The following is a 20,134-nucleotide window of genomic DNA, read 5'->3' as shown; positions in this document are numbered from 1 at the left end:
TTGTTATTTTTTCTATTTTCAAAATTCTTCTCAATGAATATAAATCAGTTTCATCATCAGGAAAAAAAGCTGTCCTAAAATTGATTTTTCTCTGCTAATATTATGTGATTGTACAAGAGTTGCTGGAGGGCCACTTACGTCCCACCTATAATCAATCTCACGAGAGCCTTCAGCAGCCCTACCAAGAGGGCTTGCTATTACTCCACTTTGTAGGTGAGAAAAAAAGCCAAATTCCACAAGGTATCTTGTTAAGCCACAGAATCAGGTTGTGGCCAGTCCTGGGAACTGAACAGTCCTGGGAGCCCACTCAAGGGAAGCCACATCCCCTAACTCCAGCTGTGGCCAGAGCCAGGCGCTGCCACCATCACCCACCTCCTGACCACACCCAGGGTCTGGCCATGTCCTTCAAGTCAGAGGCAGGTAAAAGTCTCAAGTGCCCTCCAGGAAGAAATAAATAACAGAGAGCCAGATCTTGGGATTCTGGTTCCCTATTTTTAAACGGAATGAGGGATAAATCATTTCTACTAATTGTTTTTACCTGGCTGAAGGAAATGATGCATCGCCATCTTTTAAAAGAAAATTAAGCCTTTAATTCCATGGCACATGTAATAAAATGGTACTTCAGCTCTCTGCTCTGAATATATGGCCCATTGTGCCCTAATTTACTATTTCCACGCTGCCTGAAATGTTCTGAAGTTATTAATGTGGCAATATATTCCAGCACAAAACCCAGCCTTCAAAGGCTGCTGAAGCACTCAATTAATGCAATGGATGGCTGTGGGGACCCAAGGGGGCAAATGGTGAGAGGCGCCATCCCGGAGCTCACTCTGCCATCCCACACTGGCATGAGCTGGAACCTCAGTTTCTTCTTCTGGAAGGCAGGGATTATAGTACCTAATTCACAGGCAGGCACGAGGTGCCTGGCTCCCCGCAGGCCCTGAGGAAAAGCCCTTTTCCTCCCTTACCTGTGCCCCTGGTTGCACCAACATCTCACTCTCTGCCAAGAATGTCCTAGACGCCATTCTTCTTGTTTGACTATTGCACAGTCCATGGTGGGGGTGGGGGGTGGGCTGCAAATTCTTCTCCGCACAAACAGATGCTCGGCATGTGCTTGTATGCACACACCCAGGCAGTTCATCCCAGGCTGTGCACACAGGGTGCCAAAAAAATGTGTATATACATCTTAAGAAAGGAAGGAACTGTATTAAAATTGTAATAATATTCAAGTCACATTTGATTTCTGCAATTACAAAAGATGCTCAAATGTTACTTACAATCACCTTTGTCATCTGTATATATCAAATATTACAATTTTAATAGTTTTCTCCTTTCTTAAAATGTGCATACGTTTTTTGGCACCCTCTATATTGGGGGAACAGCCTGTATGACTAGAGAGCTGGCCCAATCATCCCTGCAAAGAAACACCAGGGGCTCAGAGGACTGGAAATACACAATAATGAATAGGGGCTTGGAGGGCTGGAGACTCTGCCCTCTCCTGCCCTCAAGTGATGCTGACTGGTGTGGCCATGGCCAACTGTTACCTGACTTCACGAACCCTCCCTTGTCTTTAGCAAGTGGATAAGGCCACTCTCAGTGACAGCCTTTCTGCTCTGCAGAGACTTCCATACAGGTTCAAAGACCACCACTGTGATTTCAGGCTCAGGGACTTTAACTTTGTGGGCACCCCAACAGAGGGGCCTAGCCCCCTGGACAGTGCAAAACAGCCCAGCTACCCCCCATGCTTTCTCCAGGGTAAGGCTCATCATCTTCTGTTTCAGGGACAGGAGTTGAGAGAGTCGATTTAGTTTTTCAGCAATTCATAAGGGGAATTGCAAATCTATCATATTTGCAAATATGGACCTGATCCCTCAGCAATGGGTATAAGCAAAGTCCCCTCTGAGCTGGTGGCCTGAAGAGAGGACACTAGCTACTGCTGAGACTGATATTCTGAAGAAGCCAAATGCCCAGGCTACTAGCCAGGTGACCTTAAGCAAATTACTTAGGTAACAGTAGTACTTTTCTCATAAGATTGCTGCAATTATCAAAATGAGTCATCATGGGGTGGGCACCAGACCCATAGACCCAGTTCAGTTGTTACACGCTAGCTGTGGAATGTGCAAGCCCTTTGGACTGTGGCATCCCCTAATTTTACCCAACTGTAGGTGACTTCCCAATACTCCTAGAGCAATTACACATCCAACACTGGAAGTCTTCCTCACTCCTCATAGGCAAGCCCTCCATGAGCAACACAGTCATTAAGAAGAATATGGAAAATATAGAAAACAAAAGCTTCTATCCTATATGACCCCTCCCTGAGCCTCTGGGCCACCTTCACTCTCACTGGACCCATGCAGTGTCCTTCTGACTGGCCACCTGCCCCGATCTCATCCTACAACTCTCTGTTTTCTATTGAGCAACCACAGAAGCCTTTCTAAAATACACAGCAGATCCTACCAGCCCCTGATAAAACCCACTGTTGGAATCTTGGGATATTAAATAAAATGCAAACCCATGCCCTGGCCTCCAAGGCTTTGTGGGGGCCTTGCCCTGTCTGTTGCCCTAGCCCCCAAACCTAAGTCCCAGTGAAGGAAGGACCCTATCTGTCTTGGGTACTGCTATATCCCCATTGCCTGGCCCACACTGGTTACACAACAAATGCTTCTAAAATAAATGAATGATTCAAACCCATGTAAACTAATTACACTGCAGTTCATTGTTGGACAGAGGGAACAGGTGCTAATGGAAATAAATCACTCGTACTAAGCTCACCTCAGTCCCTCCCGGACCTGGGAGCCAGTAGGCCAAAGAGTGAGGAGGAAGTTTGCACATGGCCAGGCTGAGTCTCCAAGGGCCAGGCTGAGTCTCCAAGGGCCCAATTGCGTACTCAACTACGCAGGCTGTGCACAGATCTAGGGGTGCCACTTACCCAAAAGAACATTCCTGGAGTTTTAGAGGGGGCAGCGCAGCAGCCCTGGACCCCCCCAACCTGTGCCCTCAGCCTTGCCCAGACCCTGCTGGGCCTCTCCATGCCTCAATTGGTCTCCCCCTTGAGAATTCTCAGACCACAAACCAGCAAACAGCACAAATGGTCACCACTAGGAGAGGAAAGAGGACAGAGTGTCAGATGGGGAAGGGGAGACTTTGGTACCATCCGCATGGCTTTCAGTCTTGTCTCTGATGTTTCCTGGCTGTATTCCCTGAGCACACCACTTTTCTGAGCCTCAAGCTTGCAGCACATAGAGATCTCAGGACATTTGGCTGTGCTGAACTGGGTATCTGCATGGCAGGGTTGATCACAAAGCGCATGTCTTGTGGCAGAGTGAATAGACACAGTTCACTCAGAGTAGGGCATTTCCTCACTTCTCTTTATTTACCATAATCCTCAGTGTGAATGACCATTATTCGTTCTCCCAGATGTGGCTACTGGAACCCCAAAGAGGTTCAATGGCTGGCCAAGTCCCCAGGCTGCAGTCATGAGATAGTAATTTAATCCCAACCCACCCCTCGGCAGGGTTGTTGCCCAGAGGCCATCCAGACAGAAACTTTGATCTTCAAGACAAACACACCAGGGTCTCCAGGACCAGCCCTCTCTCTGTCCCCACCACACTACCCACCAGCCATGCAAGCGATTCTGTGGATTCTGGCTCTGAGCCTAAAATTGGAGTGGGGAGGAGGTGGGACTCCTCCTGAAAACCACCTCATAACTGAGCTTGGCTGTCAAGCTGAAGCCTAACACTAAATCCAAAAACCTGGGACAGTGCCACTGACAGCCCCGATGACAGCCCAGCTGGGAGCTCAGCTATATTTAGCCACATGCTTGACCTAAGATGCTATCGGGGAGCAGAACCGCAGCATCGGGGGCAGGAAGGGAGGTGGCAGAGGGGAGATTGCACCTGAGCTGCGCAACCTCAGTTAGCTGCTTCGAGAATGTTTCCACTTCCCATACACATTTGTGCTTCCAATGTTAGAAAGTTTTGTAATTTGCCTGTCGCTTTTGGCTTTTAGCCAACATACAACCTTGTTAGGAGGTAGAAGCTAAAATCAATCCGCTGTGTTTAAGGGAGGAATTTCAGCCGAAAGGAGGTAAGAAACCTGCTATCTATGGCTCAGAAAACCAGTTTCCTTTTGCATCCCTGGATGACTACAACTTTGTGAGGGAGTCTGTGTGCATTAATGTTTACAGGACCCTTTTGGGGGAAGGGAACTTGGGATAGGGAACTTGGGGTATGCAGCAGAATGGATCCAGATCCTACTTAGTGATCCTTCCCACCTCTTAGAGTTTGGAGGGAAATCAAATGAAATTAAACATGAATAGTATGCAGTGTGATAAATGCCATGACTTTTTCTCCCCTCGGTCCTCCAAATCCTACAAGGTAGATTCAGTAGATTTTTCCCCATTCTACACAAGAAGGTGACTTGCCTGAGTTCTCAACCAAGACCTCAGCAATATTTGTGTTGCAGGCACATCGATATTTCCCACCTTTTAGTTGACCTGTGCTAAACAGTTCAAGAAAATTGGGATGGGGGGGCGTTAATTTCCCAGAAGTGATCTCAGCTCTGCTCTTTGAAGTGTCACAAAATTGGCTTGAGACTGCTCCTGTCAGCAGCCCCGCATGAAGCTGCTGAAAGCACTTTTAGCACCTGATTAAAGAGGAAGCCTTATTTTCCTGAGTAATCACCAGCTGGAATCTCATAATCTCATCCCAAAGATGAGCATGAAGAATGATGGCAGGCTGGCCACCAAGTGATCATCCAGGTTCAGAACCCCTGTCAGAGCCAGAAAGGAGGGCATGGCTGACCCCACCTACCCAGCGACACATTCTGCTTGCTGCAGAGCAGCTCCCACCATCTCAGCCCAACCTGTGCCCCGAGCACTCCACGTGCAGATGAGCCCAGGCCAGGCGAAAAGCACTTTTCAGGATGAGTATCCTGTCACAGGCTGTGACCCGGCTGCTGGGGGATTTGGCAACAAAGCCTGACTTGCGGTTCTCCTTCAAGAATGTCATCCTTTCATCGCCCAAAACAACTCTGCTTGAGAGGATTTGGGCCTCACAATATATTAAAGGACAGAGAGACTCAGGAAGTGACCTGTTGGCCACGATCATATAGCCAGGAGCATAGCAGAAAAGGAACTCAAAGTCAGGGATCTTCCCTAAACAGCACCCACGTTCTACCACGCTGCCTTCTATAAGAAGCCAGAGGCCTGTGTCCATCCAGGCTCATTCTTCTGGTTCCACCATCAGCAACTGGGAACCCAGGAAGGGTGCCCTGCTCTGAGGATGGCTGGAAAAGACCATCAAATCCATTTTCTGGGCACTCCACTTGGCACTCTACACATGGCCTCTGACATAACCAGGGATATTTCTGTGTAAATGGAACTCCATTTCCTGCAGAGCAACGTGGCAGGGACCCATAAAATGAAAACACACCATGCTGCCAAAGATGTGGTCAAACAGACAGAATAACTCATTGCTGTGAGTTATTTGGAAAGCAATTTGACAATATGAATCCATAGAGTTTAATAACATATATCTCTTTGACCCAGTAATTATATATCTGCAAATATACCTTAAGGTGATAAATCTAAATAAATCTGGCCTATAAACATCTTCATCATGGCATTTTTTAAAGAGTCAAATAACATTAGAATCCCATAGTATAAATATTTACCCATTAAAAATAGTGTTTCAGAAGAATTCGTGGTAACATGAAAATGCTTTTTATAAAGTTTTGTGACAAAAGAAAGTTCTGAAATTATCCAGATGGTGTGATCACAGCTATGTGGAAACAAACAAACAAGATGTAAAACATAAACGAATGAACGAATTACATGAGACTATGGGTGGAGTTTTTAATTATTTTTTTATTAACAGACTATATTTTTTAGACCAGTTGTAGGTTCACAGCAAAAGGGAACAGAAAGTATAGAGATGTCCCCATATATCTCTGCCCCACACATGCACAGCCTTCCCCATTGTCAACACCCTGGCTGAGATTTTTCCCCCTGCTTTCTTGTTTTTTCACAACAAAATTGACTATAATGAGAAAAATATATTTTATTAGAAAAGATGGAAGAAATGAAGGAGGAAGAGGAAAGGCAAGAAGAGGACCTTGTCACCCTGAGTAAGATACAGATAGGTTTCTGTCCCTTTTAGCTTTCCCATACTGCTTTTTATTTCATCAGCTGCTGACACCCCTCACCCTGTTAAGCATGTGGCCTTCCCCATGCCCATATACCCTCCCAGGGAGGGCAGGCCATGCCAGTGCCTTCCCAACACCCCAGCCTTCCTGTGGTTACCAAATTCCAGCCTCCTGGGCTGGTGCTCCCACTCCCTGTACCTCAGGCAGGTTCTCCCCTTGAGGCTGGCTGATCCCTCAGCTGAAGGGATGGTAAGGGGCTGGTAAGGGCTCTCTGGCTGCTCCTTCTATGACCAGGACAGCCCAACCTGCAAGGCTGACCTCCCACCAGCAGGGGGAAATGTGCTGAGCCCAGATGGCGACAGCCTGTCCCTGTATAGCTCAGGGTCCCTAGTACCTAGAACCAGGGGGACAAGGGACACCAGCTGGATAAGGAGCTGTGTCCACAGGCCTATGTGCAGCACCCTCAAGAGCTTCAAGTCAGGAGATCCATTTGCCCGGGCAGTGGCCAAGGCATCCATGTGCATTAGCTAACCCCACAGGAAGAATGGCTAACAGCCTCCTGCTTTGGTCTCTGATAGGTCATGTTAAGGGCCAGTCCCGCCTAATTGTGCCTCAGAGGAAAGAGTCCAGGATCGGGGTGTGCCATCCACATCCCAGGTAACATTGGACCAGGCCCCTTGAAACCCCAGATTAAATACGGAACTAAGGGTTTCTTATATGTTGTCATTACTTAACATAGACACAAAAAGTGCCAGGTCGATATTATTATACCCACTTTCTAGATGAGAAAACTGAGGCAGAGGGAGGCTAAATAACTTGCCCATAGCTAGAAAGAGACCAAACTGGAGTTTGAAGCCAAATGCCAGCTCTTTTCTCTCCTCTGATTTCCTTTCACTCTCATCATCCAGGAGGGTGGGGAGGGATATGTGGGCCAATGTTCCCAAAAGGAACTGGAAAAATCTCCCTGAGGTCACAGCTCTGCTTTAAGTCTTGCTCTCCTTCAAGCCCAGCCACTCCAGAGGTTCCCCCTTCCCTCTGGGCTGACCTGGCATTTCCACAGCAGTCCCATAGTTCCTCAAAGGTGTGGCCTGGGTTGGTGACTTTATCCACCTCCAAATTAAAACTATGGCCAGTGGCAGGCCCATTTGCTGGTGGGTGTAGTTCTCACTTATGTCCTTAGTGGGGGTGGTGACATCTACGTCTAACTGACCTAGTTAAGCAATCCTTTGTTTTAAAGAGCTTTTCTTCTTTAGTATCATTGAGCATCTCACACCCTAGTTGATGAGGGTTTAGTCATGGGGAAAGGTGTTCTTAGGTGGAAGGTTGCTTATGCGTTTATTGGTCAAATCTACTCTAATTTACGAGAAGAGTGTGCCTGCATGGCTCCCATTCCTGGCTCTCCACACCCCCTGTGGCAAAGTTAGAAACAGGGAGCTGACCCCTCCAATACCCTTGGCTCCAGGCCCTTGTCTTTACAGACCCCTGCACTCTCCAGGGAAAGACAGAAAACAACAACTGTTGGCAAGGATGGGGAGAAATCAGAACTCTGGTGCTCTGCTGGAGGGAACGTAAGATAGTGCAGCCATTATGGAAAATGGTTGTGTCATTTCCTCATAAGATTAAACATAGAATTACCATATAATCCAGCAACCCTACTTCTGACTATGCCCACCAAAGAAGCAAAAGCAGGAACTTGAGTAGGTATTTGTACACCAGTGTCTGTTAGCAGCAGTTTTCACAGTAACCAAAAGGTGGAAACAACCTAAATGTCTATCCACGGCTGGATAGAGAAGCAAAATGAGGTCTACCCCTAAATGGAATCTTACTGAGCCTTAGAAAGGAAGGAAATTCTGATGCAAGCTCCAATGTGAACTTGGAGGACATTATCCTAAGTGAAATAAGCCAGCCACAGAAAGGCAAAGACCATATGATTCCACTTTTATGAGGTACCCGAAGTAGTCTGATTCATAGAGACAGAAAGTAGAAGGGTGATGGAAAGAGAAACAGGGGGACCGAGTTTTAGCTTTGAAAGATGAAAACAGTTCTGAAGGTTGGTTGCACAGTGATGTGAATGTACCTGACATGCTACACTTCCAAGTGGTTAAGACAGTAAATTACATGTTCTATGTATTTTACCACAATTAAAAAAGAAAATCACAACGTTATAAAAATGTCATAGAAACAATGGAGGATGCCTTTCACAATAAAGCAGGCTTTCTTTGAACCAAATGTCAGTGTGGGGGCTGGTGCTAAGGAGGTAAGACATGTGCACGTCAGGGTATTTTTTCTTCGTTCGTTTGTCTGTTTGTGACAGAGTGTCATTTTGTTACCCTCAGTGGTGTGCTATGATGTCATAGCTCACAGCAACCTCAAAGTCGTGGGGCAAGCAATCCTCTTGCCTCAGCCTCCTGAGTAACTGGGACTGTAGGCAGTCAGCACAACACTGGCTATTTTTAGACATGGGGTCTCCCTCTTCCTCAGACTGGTCTCAAACTCCCGAGCTCAGGCGATCCACCCACCTCGGCCTCCCAGAGTGCGGGGATTACAGGTGCATGTCAGTTTTCATCTTCCCACGCACAGAAATAATCTGCTAAGGAACAACTGTAAGCAAAGAATGCTGGTCACAGAAGTCTGTGCATCAGTGCTGGGAACAACACACAGTTGGGCTTCATTCATTCATTTCTGTTCCACAGGCAGTTGCTGGGTACCCAGGCCAAGGAGAGTCAGAGGGAGCAGGGTACAGGCTCCAACTAGCAGGTTCTTTGAAGGAGAAGAGGCCCAGTCATGAGGAAGAAGCAAGAAGCTAGGGAGAGGGAGCCAGAGTGAGGGCAGGCCCAGAAACCTCTGCCAGGCTGTGCGCAGCTAGAGAAAGGGCAGATGGAGGGAGGGCCCTGCATGGCCTCATGCTGGGAGCAGTTTCCAGGAGACCAGTCTGTAGCTGATTCCCCTCTGCAGCCTCAGCCCTTGGCATACCGTGGGGACCTAGCAAACATTAGCTTGTGACATGTCAGAGTGAGGCGAAGTTTATGAGACCTTCCAAAGAGCAGTCCAATCTGGGCCCAGGGATGAGTTCAAAGCACAGACCTTCATCTGGGTCTGGGAGGCCCCGTTCCTCTGGTCTTTTAGAAACAGCCCCTCTGCTGCCCCGTGTCTCTTCTAAACCAACAATGGATCCTTCTCATTTCATTCCAATTGAACATCAGGACTGACTGGGTTCAATTTCTGATCAGCTTCATTTCTCGGCCTCACTCAGGAAGATAAAATCCATTAAATGCCCCCCTGCTCCCTTCTGAGAGGCGCTGAGCTCCCCGTGGCAACAAGATGGGAGCTCTTGAGGGCAAAGACTCATTTATGTGGATCAGTGGCTGGCTTGTTGTAGGTGCTTAATAAATATTCAATCATAACCATCTTAATTACTAGATTACATCATGTCTGTCCTAGGGTAGTATATAAATAAATAATGCCATAATAATGATGAGGCCCTAACAGAGAGTCACTCCGTTTGAGGTCCCGCAACGGCACAGGTGATTTTAATAAATGTCACTGGATTTCATATTTCATGGAGACGTATCTGCTCACAGCAGGTAACCGTTTCTGAAGATAAGCCTTTTTTTAGTACGAATGTGAACAGAACACTTTCCAGTTTCCTCGTTTGTGTCCTCTTGAGACTTAATTTGATTCAAGGTGGCATCTAGTATTCCAAGTGTCTGGGAGTGTCCAGGTGGCTGGGAGGATCCACGGGATGTGGCAAGGAGGGAGACAGGACTGGGGGTTAGGAGGTCCAGCTCTCTGGCTAGCTTAAAGTGAGACCAGGAGGCGGGTTAGCTGTGATCCGTGTTACACGACACCGATCTCCTTTACCTGAGGATAGAGCTGCAAGCACAGAAATCCCTGGCGAGGGCAGTTGTGTAAATGCATGACAAGGGCAGGTATTCGGTAGGAGGGCACAGGCCCTGTCCACAGGGCATCCCCATTCAGATCCAGACCCCACGTCATATGAGAATGCCACTCAGTGGGACCTGATCTCCCATTAAAAAGAGCCAGAAATACAGCTATTTCCACAAAAATCTCTTGACTTTCTTTTTTGAGACTGAATCTCACTCTGTCTAGTCTCACATGGCTAAAGTACTGTGGCATCAGACTAGCTCACAGCAACCTCAAACTCCTGGGTTCAACAATCCCCCTGCCTCAGCCTCCCGAGTAGGTGTTACTACAGGAGCCTAGCACTATGTCTGGCTAATTTTTCTGTTTTTATTTATTTATTTATTTATTTATTTATTTTTTAAGACAGAGTCTCACTGTCACCCTCGGCAGAGTGCCGTGACGTCACAGCTCACAGCCACCTCGAACTCTTAGGCTTAAGCGATTCTCTTGCCTCAACCTCCCAAATAGCTGGGACTACAGGAGCACACCACAAAAATTTTTCTATTTTTAGTAGAGACAGACCGGGTCTCACTCTTGCTCAGGCTGGTCTTGAACTCTTGAACTCAAGCAATCCTCCTGCCTTAGCGTCTTGAGTAGCTGGGACTACAGGCACCCACCACAATGCCCAGCTAATTTTTCTATTTTTAGTAGAGATAGGGTCTCACTCTTTCTCAGGCTGGTCTTGAACTCCTGAGTTCAAGCAATCTACCCACTTCAGCCTCCCAGGATTATAGATCTGAGCCACTGTGCCCTGCCCTCTTGATTTTTAAATGCTGCAAATCAATCCAAATTACTTTAGGACAAAATATACCTGTGGCCTTTGGGGCCACATCTGGACCTAAGCAGCCTTGCATTCTGGCTCCAGCTCTGTTATCCATTGGGCCCACCATGTGACTTCCTGTAAGTCTCCAAGCCTCTGCTTCCAGTGCTGGGAAGTGGTGGGTGAGAAAAGAGCAGGGGCCAAACTGGGAACCTGTGCAAGGTACTGTGACCAGAAGTCCTCTGTATAGCCAACAGCACTGTCCCCATCAGAACAGTAACTAGTGGATACCCAAAAAGTCATGTGAATGGCCCCCAGCTCCCTGAATTCTGGCCTCTGGAATTCTCTGGAAGTTTCTGGAAGCAGTATTAGTCTTGGGGAGGTCAGGTCATACCTGAATGTCAGATATTGACCCCAAGGGGAGACAGTGACCTGCAAACCTACTCATCTGCGAGCACAGTCTGGCCTGCCCCGACCTCACACAGTGCCAGAGCCAGTACCCGGTTTCCCATCTGTGCTCTAAAACCGGGCGTGAGGACACAAAGGGACCTCCTCTGGTGGAGCCAGGTGTGCAGGGACAGGGGTGGCCTTGACACACCCTGTTTCACAATAGATAACCCCCCAGCTCTGACCATATGGACTGCCCATTGGTAGATGTGAGGACCCCCACCTCCTTGAGTGAGGCAATGAGAAGCCTCCCTTGTCAAAACTGGACCAATGTTCTTGGCCCCCTTGCAAAGCACCTTAGTGAAAAGCACATTAGTATCTTTTTTAAGAATAAAACAACACACACGCATGTGTATTCTACTTACAAAATGCTGCTTGTGGCTTTGGGGGTGGGTGGTTTTCTCTAACATTTGGCAATATGGTTTTTGAGATTTTTTAACATAAATGCATTTTTATATTTTTATTTACATAAATGTACATGTTTTTACATTAACGTATAAATTCCACTTTTACATGGTTACTTAACAATCTACTATAAATACATTCTCCTATTTTAGTGTTTTCATTCCGTAAGGGTAGCCTCAGGTAACCTCTAAAGTTGGACATTTGTTTTTGATGCTTTGTGTACATGCCATATTTGCAGAGATGTTGGGCTCCCTGAAGCCACATTATATCAAATAACCCTGAGTGAGGTTACCAGACAGACTGGAGTCTGCGGGACAGCCACCTCCTCTGCCATGTGGCCTGAAGGACCATCTCAGATCTCACCCTGGCTCCCACAGGTCCCCACCCACACTCTGCAACTCCCTGGCTGGGGCCGTCTTCTGCCACAGGGACTCCCAGCTCCCTGTCAGCTCCTTAATCCCCAATTTCTGCCTTCTCTGGCCCAGGGAATTTTCTATTTTTTAAAATTATGAAACATTTCAAATGTGTACAAAAGTTCCAAAGACAGCATAACAAATGCCCAACTTCAAAACTATTGCTTCACTATATTGAAATCTGTTTCCCCATGCCCTGCCTTACTTTGAAGCCCCAGGCATCATATTTCATTCATAAATATTAGCTCAGGTCTCTCTATACAAGGCTTTTTTTCAACATAATACTATTATTGTGCCTAAAATAAGAGCAATGATTTCTCAATATTGCCGATTACTCAGGCAGTGCTCAAATTTCCCTGGTGGCTCTAGATGGCTTGTTGGAATCAGTGTGCAAAGGCGTCTGCTCCTGGCATTTGGTCAGTGTGTCTCCAGCATCTTTAAATCAGTAGGTCCCACCTGCCTTATTTTCCACAAGGTATTTGTGATAGAAATTGGTTCTATAGAGTTTTCCCGGATTTTGCTGATTCCTCTCTCATGGTATCTGCTTCCTCTGTTTCTGTTCTTCCTACAATCTAGCAGTTAAATTCTGGTTCAGAGGCACCTTCTGATTGATTTGGTGTTTCGGAAAGAACAAAGGCAGCCTTGGCAACTATTATCCTGAGCCATGATTTATCGGGGCTTTGAAAAATTTTAATATTCTAGTTCTACCCTTCCTTCTCCATCTGGAAAAAAAAGCTTCCTTCACCTGGCCCTCGGTGCCTCGGACTATTTGGCACAGGCCTTACAGGAGAGTCAGGCTGAGTCCCCAACTGTGTAGCACTTTTCATAAGAATGAAGCACCCTCCAAAGGGCCCAGGGAGCAGTGTTATTTTCTCAGTATCATTATGAACTTACAAGTTAAACATATTCAGTGTTTTTTATTCTCTGCAGCTTTTATTTTTCCTGTTGTACAAACCCCACTCCATCTTTTGCCAGTGGGAGCCTCTCTGGGTCAGCTCCTTACTTCTTCTGACATGATCCCAGGAGTTTTTGAGAGCTGCCTGCCTTTCTGGTATGACAAAATGTTCCAGACTCTTCTTTTTTTTTTATTTTATTTTATTTTTTTTTTTTTTATTGTTGGGGATTCATTGAGGGTACAATAAGCCAGTTACACTGATTACAATTGTTAGGTAAAGTCCCTCTTGCAATCGTGTCTTGCCCCCATAAAGTGTGACACACACTAAGGCCCCACCCCCCTCCCTCCATCACTCTTTCTGCTTCCCCCCCCATAACCTTAATTGTCATTAACTGTCCTCATATCAAGATTGAGTACATAGGATTCATGCTTCTCCATTCTTGTGATGCTTTACTAAGAAAAATGTCTTCCACTTCCATCCAGGTTAATACGAAGGATGTAAAGTCTCCATTTTTTTCAATGGCTGAATAGTATTCCATGGTATACATATACCACAGCTTGTTAATCCATTCCTGGGTTGGTGGGCATTTAGGCTGTTTCCACATTTTGGCGATTGTAAATTGAGCTGCAAGAAACAGTCTAGTACAAGTGTCCTTATGATAAAAGGATTTTTTTCCTTCTGGGTAGATGCCCAGTAATGGGATTGCAGGATCAAATGGGAGGTCTAGCTTGAGTGCTTTGAGGTTTCTCCATACTTCCTTCCAGAAGGGTTGTACTAGTTTGCAGTCCCACCAGCAGTGTAAAAGTGTTCCCTTCTCTCCACATCCACATCAGCATCTGCAGTTTTGAGATTTTGTGATGTGGGCCCTTCTCACTGGGGTTAGATGATATCTCAGGGATGTTTTGATTTGCATTTCTCTAATATATAGAGATGATGAACATTTTTTCATGTGTTTGTTAGCCATTCGTCTGTCGTCTTTACAGAAAGTTCTATTCATGTCTCTTGCCCATTGATATAAGGGATTGTTGGCTTTTTTCATGTGGATTAATTTGAGTTCTCTATAGATCCTAGTTATCAAGCTTTTGTCTGATTGAAAATATGCAAATATCCTTTCCCATTGTGTGGGTTGTCTCTTTGCTTTGGTTATTGTCTCCTTAGCTGTACAGAAGCTTTTCAGTTTAATGAAGTCCCATTTGTTTATTTTTGTTGTTGTTGCCATTGCCATGGCAGTCTTCTTCATGTAGTCTTCCCCCAGACCAATACCTTCCAGTGTTTTTCCTATGCTTTCTTTGAGGATTTTTATTGTTTCATGCCTTAAATTTAAGTCCTTTATCCATCTTGAATCAATTTTTGTGAGTGGGGAAAGGTGTGGGTCCAGTTTCAGTCTTTTACATGTAGACATCCAGTTCTCCCAACACCATTTATTGAATAGGGAGTCTTTCCCCCAAGGTAAGTTCTTGTTTGGTTTATCGAAGATTAGGTGGTTGTAAGATGTTAGTTTCATTTCTTGGTTTTCAATTCGATTCCAAGTGTCTATGTCTCTGTTTTTGTGCCAGTACCATGCTGTCTTGAGCACTATGGCTTTGTAGTACAGACTAAAATCTGTGTGCTGATGCCCCCAACTTTATTTTTGTTACTAAGAACTGCCTTAGCTATACGGGGTTTTTTCCGGTTCCATACAAAACGCAGAATCATTTTTTCCAAATCTTAAAAGTACGATGTAGGTACTTTGATAGGAATGGCATTGAATAGGTAGATTGCTTTGGGAAGTATAGACATTTTAACAATGTTGATTCTTCCCATCCATGAGCATGGTATGTTCTTCCATTTGTTAATATCCTCTGCTATTTCCTTTCTGAGGATTTCATAGTTTTCTTTATAGAGGTCCTTCACCTCCTTCGTTAGGTATATTCCTAGGTATTTCATTTTCTTTGAAACGATGGTGAAGGGAGTTGTGTCCTTAATTAGCTTCTCATCTTGACTGTTATTGGTGTATACAAAGGCTACTGACTTGTGGACATTGATTTTATATCCTGATACATTACTGTATTTTTTGATGACTTCTAGGAGTCTTGTGGTTGAGTCTTTGGGGTTCTCTAAGTATAAGATCATGTCGTCAGCAAAGAGGGAGAGTTTGACCTCCTCTGCTCCCATTTGGATTCCCTTTATTTCCTTGCCTTGCCTACTTGTATTGGCTAGAACTTCCAGCACTATGTTGAATAGTAAAGGTGACAGAGGACAACCTTGTCTGGTTCCAGTTCTAAGAGGAAAAGCTTTCAGTTTTACTCCATTCAGTAAAATATTGGCTGTGGGTTTGTCATAGATAGCTTCAATCAGTTTTAGAAATGTGCCACCTATGCCTATACTCTTCAGTGTTCTAATTAGAAAAGGATGCTGGATTTTATCAAATGCTTTTTCTGCATCTATTGAGAGGATCATGTGATCTTTATTTTTGCCTCTGTTAATATGGTGGATAACGTTTATGGACTTGCATATGTTAAACCAGCCTTGCATCCCTGGGATGAAGCTTACTTGATCATGATGAATGACTTTTTTGATGATAAGCTGTAATGTATTGGCTAGGATTTTGTTGAGACTTTTTGCATCTATATTCATGAGTGAGATTGGTCTGAAATTCTCCTTTTTGTTTGGGTCTTTTCCTGGCTTTGGTATCAGGGTGATGTTTGCTTCATAGAATGTGTTGGGGAAGATTCCTTCCTCCTCAGTTTTTTGGAATAATTTCTGCAGTACAGGAATAAGCTCTTCCTTGAAGGTTTGATAGAATTCTGGAGTGAAGCCATCTGGACCAGGGCATTTTTTAGTTGGAAGCTTTTTTATTGTTTCTTTGATCTCAGTGCTTGAAATTGGTCTGTTCAGGAGCTCTATTTCTTCCTGGCTAAGTCTAGGGAGAGGGTGTGATTCCAAATATTGATCCATTTCCTTCCCATTGTCAAATTTCTGGGCATAGAGTTTCTGGTAGTATTCAGAGATGATCTCTTGTATCTCTGTGGGATCAGTTGTTATTTCCCCTTTATCGTTTCTGATTGAGGTTACTAGAGATTTTACTTTTCTATTTCTAGTTAGTCTGGCCAATGGTTTATCTATTTTATTTATTTTTTCAAAAAACCAACTCCTTGTTTCACTAGTTTTCTGAATGATTCTTTTGTTTTCAATTTCATTGATCTCTGATTTGATTTTGGAGATTTCTTTTCTTCTACTGAGTTTAGGCTTAGACTGTTCTTCTTTTTCCAATTCCATAAGATCTCTTGTGAGATTGTTGATGTGCTCTCTTTCTGTTTTTCGAATGTAGGCATCTAAAGCGATGAATTTTCCTCTCAAAACTGCTTTCGCAGTATCCCACAGGTTTTGGTAGCTTGTGTCTTCATTGTTGTTATGCTCAAGGAAGTTAATGATTTCCTGTTTTATTTCTTCCTTCACCCATCTGTTATTCAACAGAAGATTGTTTAATTTCCATGCCTTTGGGTGGGGTCGAGCATTTTTGTTAGAGTTGAGTTCCACCTTTAGTGCCTTACGGTCTGAAAAGATACAAGGTAAAATTTCAATTCTTTTGATTCTGTTGATATTTGTTTTGTGTCCCAGGATATGATCAATTTTGGAGAATGTTCCATGGGGTGATGAGAAGAATGTATATTCTTTGTCTTTGGGGTGGAGTGTTCTATGCGTCTATCAAGCATAGTTGTTCTAGGGTCTCATTTAAATCTCTTACATCTTTGTTTAATTTCTGTTTAGAGGATCTGTCCAGCTCTGAAGAGGTGTGTTAAAGTCCCCTGTTATGATGGTATTATCAGATATCATATTGCTCAGACTGAGTAAGGTCTGCTTCAAGAATCTGGGAGCATTTAAATTGGGTGCATAGATATTTAGAATTGAAATGTCTTCTTGTTGTAGTTTTCCCTTGACCAATATAAAGTGACCATCTTTGTCTTTTTTGACTTTAGTTGCTTTAAATCCACATGTATCTGAAAATAAGATTGCAACTCCTCTTTTCTTCTGAATTCCATTTGCCTGAAAAATTGTCTTCCAACCCTTGACTCGGACCTTTAATTTGTCTTTTGAAGCCAGGTGTGTTTCTTGCAGACAGCAAATGGATGGCTTGTGTTTTTTAATCCAGTCAGCCAATCTATGTCTCTTCAGTGGGGAATTCAAGCCATTAACATTTTTGGAGATAATTGATAAGTGTGGTAGTATTCTATTCGTCTTATTTGGTGAGAGTCCATTGCTTAGTTTTATCTTTTGCATCAGTGTGGAGGTTTGGTTCTGTCCTTTAATTTCTGAGTTCTTACTTTGCTGCTGATCCATTGTGGTGGTCAGTGTGCAGAACAGGTTGAAGTATTTTCCTGTAGAGCCGGTCTTCTTGTGGCGAATTTCCTCAATGTTTGTATATCCGTAAATGATTTGATTTCTCCATCAATTTTGAAGCTTAGCTTAGCAGGGTACAGAATTCTGGGCTGAAAATTGTTCTGTTTCAGTAGATTAAAGGTAGATGACCATTGTCTTCTTGCTTGGAAAGTTTCATTAGAGAAGTCTGCGGTCACTCTGATGGGTTTCCCCCTGTAGGTCAACTGGCGCTTACTCCTGGCAGCTTGCAGAATCTTTTCTTTTGTCTTGACTTTGGACAGGTTCATCACAATGTGTCTTGGGGAAGCTCGGTTAGAGTTGAGGCGACCTGGGGTCCGATATCCCTCTGAAAGCAGTGTGTCAGAATCTTTGGTGATGTTTGGGAAATTTTCTTTTATAATATTCTCTAGTATGGCTTCCATTCCTCTGGGGCATTCTTCTTCCCCTTCTGGAATTCCTATAACTCGTATGTTGGAACGCTTCATAAAGTCCCATCATTCTGACAGTGAACGTTCTGCTTTCTCTCTCTTCTTTTCTGCCTCTTTTACTATCTGAGTTATCTCAAAAACTTTGTCTTCTACCTCTGAAATTCTTTCTTCTGCATGGTCTAACCTGTTGCTGATACTTTCCATTGCATCTTTAAGTTCCCTGATTGACTGTTCCATTTCCTTCAGCTCTGCTATATCCTTTTTATATTCTTCATATCGTTCATCTCTGATTTGATTCTGTTTTTGGATTTCCTTTTGGTTATTTTCCACTTTATTAGCAGTTTCCTTCATTGTTTCCATCATTTCTTTCATTGTTTTCAACATGTGTATTCTAAATTCCCTTTCTGTCATTCCTAACATTTCTGTATAGGTGGAATCCTCTACAGTAGCTACCTCATGGTCCCTTGGCGGGGTTGTTCTGGACTGGTTCTTCATGTTGCCTGGAGTTTTCTGCTGATTCTTCCTCATGAGTGATTTCTTTTATCTGTTTCCTTGCCCTAATTTTCCTTTCCCTTCCTCTTGCTCTTTAAGTTCTTGTGCCTGTGGACTAAGGTTTACAGGACCAGAAGGGTGAGAATGTTGAGGAGCAAAAAAGGGATGAAAGAAAGGAGGACCGAGTGATAAGAAAAAAAAAGAAAGATAGAGAAAGGAGAGGGGGTGGGGATAAGGAATATTGACAAAAAGAAGAGAGGTACAGAAAGAGGGAGACAGGGCAATATAGGTGTACAGTAGGGTACTTTGACACAACCTTAAAAAACCCCACCTTCTGGGGGTGCCCAGTTGGGTGGTTCCCTTGAGGTCAGCAGCTCTTTGCTAACCTGATCGGACACAGTACCCCACCTCCACCAAGTAGAGAGGAAAGACAAAAATGCTATAAATCAAACCAAAACAAGCAAACAGAAAACTTTACGGGGATACAACTGCGTGAAAAACCAAATGATAGGGATAGAAACACTAGCAAAAATGAAGTTGTAGTTATTAAAAAAGGCAGCAATGGGAAATTATAATTAAACTAGAAAAATTGAGAAAGAAAAAGGGATCTGTATGGAAAAGATTGAAATTAAAAAACAAAAGAACATCAACAACGTCACAGTAAACAAAAAAAAAACAAACAAACAAAAAAAAAAAAAGAAAAAATACACAACCCAAAACAAAGCAGTTTGTATATGTTATTGAATATTGTCTGGGCAACACGTGGTCTTCTGGGGTATGAGATGTTAGTCACAGTTCTGATACGACTGGAGGCTGCTGATTTCTCAAACCCCAGCAGGTAGACACCCTAAATCTCTCTTCAGTCCACTTAAAAGGCACTTTGAACTTGTAAACTTGCTGAGCAGAAGCTTTCCCAGCTTTCTCGCTGGAATCACTGCTGAAGTGGCTATCCACTTACCCAGTGTGCCAAAACCGGTCTCACTCTGCCCCTGAGGGTTAGGGCTGCAAGGCGGCTCAGACCCCACCCTTAGGCTACTTGGTTGCTGGGTTACAAGCTCCCACCCATTTCTAGCTCTGCGACCCTGAGGGCGGGGCTTGCCGGGGCAGATCACTGGCAATGGTTCCGCGTGACCCACCGCCAAAAACTATTAGCTCCATCTGGCTCAGCGGCTCAGACTGGGGCCCTAGACAACGGCCAAAGTTCTCCGCACTCCAGCTCAGGCCTTCCCCAGGGCAGTTCAACTCAGTGCCAAGTCCAAGGACATCAAAACAGTTCACAGGTAAGGCCTTTCTGGTTTGCAGTCTCGCTGCTACTGAACTTACAGTTGTGTGCGGGTTTAGACGGATTGAACACACGCAACCACTTGCCGGTTTTCCACTGTTTTAGTCCTCCTCTTGGGGTCCAGAAGTCTCTCGCTGACTCCCTGTATCCTCATAGGAGTGATGCTAGGCAGTTCCCACCAGCCAGAGAGGCCTGGAGTCCTATCTCCCCAGACTCACAGTGCCCAGATGCAAGGAAGCTGTTACTCAGCTGCCATCTTGCTCCGCCTCTCTCTCCAGACTCTTCTATGCATTTTCCATTCTTTTTAATGAGAACTGCGTTTCGAGACAAAAATCTAGGTGCAAACAATGTTCATCACTATCATGTTTTCAATTGTTTCTAGATCTCATCAGCTGAAACATCAGCTGAGAAATAATTGTCTTTTTTAAGACAAAGTAATCAAGAGTTTATATTGATATTCAAATATTGGAATACAGGGTTTTACTTAACATTTTGATATATTTGCATCTCTTTTCTCTAGTACTAAAAAATGTTGCTTTCAAGTGACATTGACATAGCTACTAATTTGCTTTATCTATATCTACCAA

General features: G+C 44.4%; 1 protein-coding gene across 7 annotated transcripts in view; it reads left to right on the top strand.

The window, feature by feature from the left end:
• C3H10orf71 (chromosome 3 C10orf71 homolog) overlaps nt 1-20,134 on the top strand; it is a 60,790-nt gene that overhangs the window by 4,236 nt on the left and 36,420 nt on the right. Inside the window, exon 2 of one of the 7 annotated variants that reach the window (XR_008378841.1) lies at nt 4,571-5,627. The exons of 5 other annotated variants lie outside the window; for them this stretch is intronic. The gene's annotated coding sequence lies outside the window, so the exon portion shown is untranslated. Of the gene's footprint in view, nt 1-4,570; nt 5,628-13,019; nt 13,142-20,134 lie in introns of those variants that run through there. One more of the 7 variants, XM_053584278.1, reaches the window with a different exon arrangement.

Source organism: Nycticebus coucang, chromosome 3, assembly GCF_027406575.1.
Source record: "Nycticebus coucang isolate mNycCou1 chromosome 3, mNycCou1.pri, whole genome shotgun sequence".
In the NCBI taxonomy this organism is placed as follows: Eukaryota; Metazoa; Chordata; class Mammalia; order Primates; family Lorisidae; genus Nycticebus; species Nycticebus coucang.
The sequence above is the reverse complement of the archived record's forward strand: the minus strand, read 5'-3'. Positions and strand labels throughout refer to the sequence as shown.